Source organism: Myotis lucifugus, unplaced genomic scaffold, assembly GCF_000147115.1.
Source record: "Myotis lucifugus unplaced genomic scaffold, Myoluc2.0 scaffold_302, whole genome shotgun sequence".
Classification (NCBI taxonomy): Eukaryota; Metazoa; Chordata; class Mammalia; order Chiroptera; family Vespertilionidae; genus Myotis; species Myotis lucifugus.
The window spans coordinates 799,561-800,009 of NW_005871350.1; positions in this window are offsets into that span (position 1 = coordinate 799,561).

A 449-nucleotide genomic window follows, 5' to 3' on the forward strand; every position below is an offset into this window, starting at 1 on the left:
CAGAGTAGGGCCGATAGGGGAGTTGGGGCACCGCCCCCTGTCACACACAGAGCAGGGCGGATCAGGGGGTTCGGGCGCTGCACCCTGTCACACTCAGGGCAGGGCCAATGGGGAGGTTATGGCTCTACCCTGTCACACACAGAGCAAGGCCCGTGGAGGGGGGTTGGGGCGCCACCCTCTATCACCCACAGAGCAGGGCCGATCAGGGAGTTGGGGCGCCGCCACTGTCACACTCAGGGCAGGGCCAATGGGGAGGTTATGGCTCTACCCTGTCACACACAGAGCAGGGCCCGTGGGGTGGGGGGGTGGGGGGGCGCCGCACCCTGTCACACACAAAGCAGGGCCAATCAGGGGGTTGGTGCGCCGCACCCTGTCAAACACAGAGCCGCAGGGCAATCAGGGGATTGGGGAACTCCCCCCTATCAGGCACAGAGCAGGGCTGATCAGGG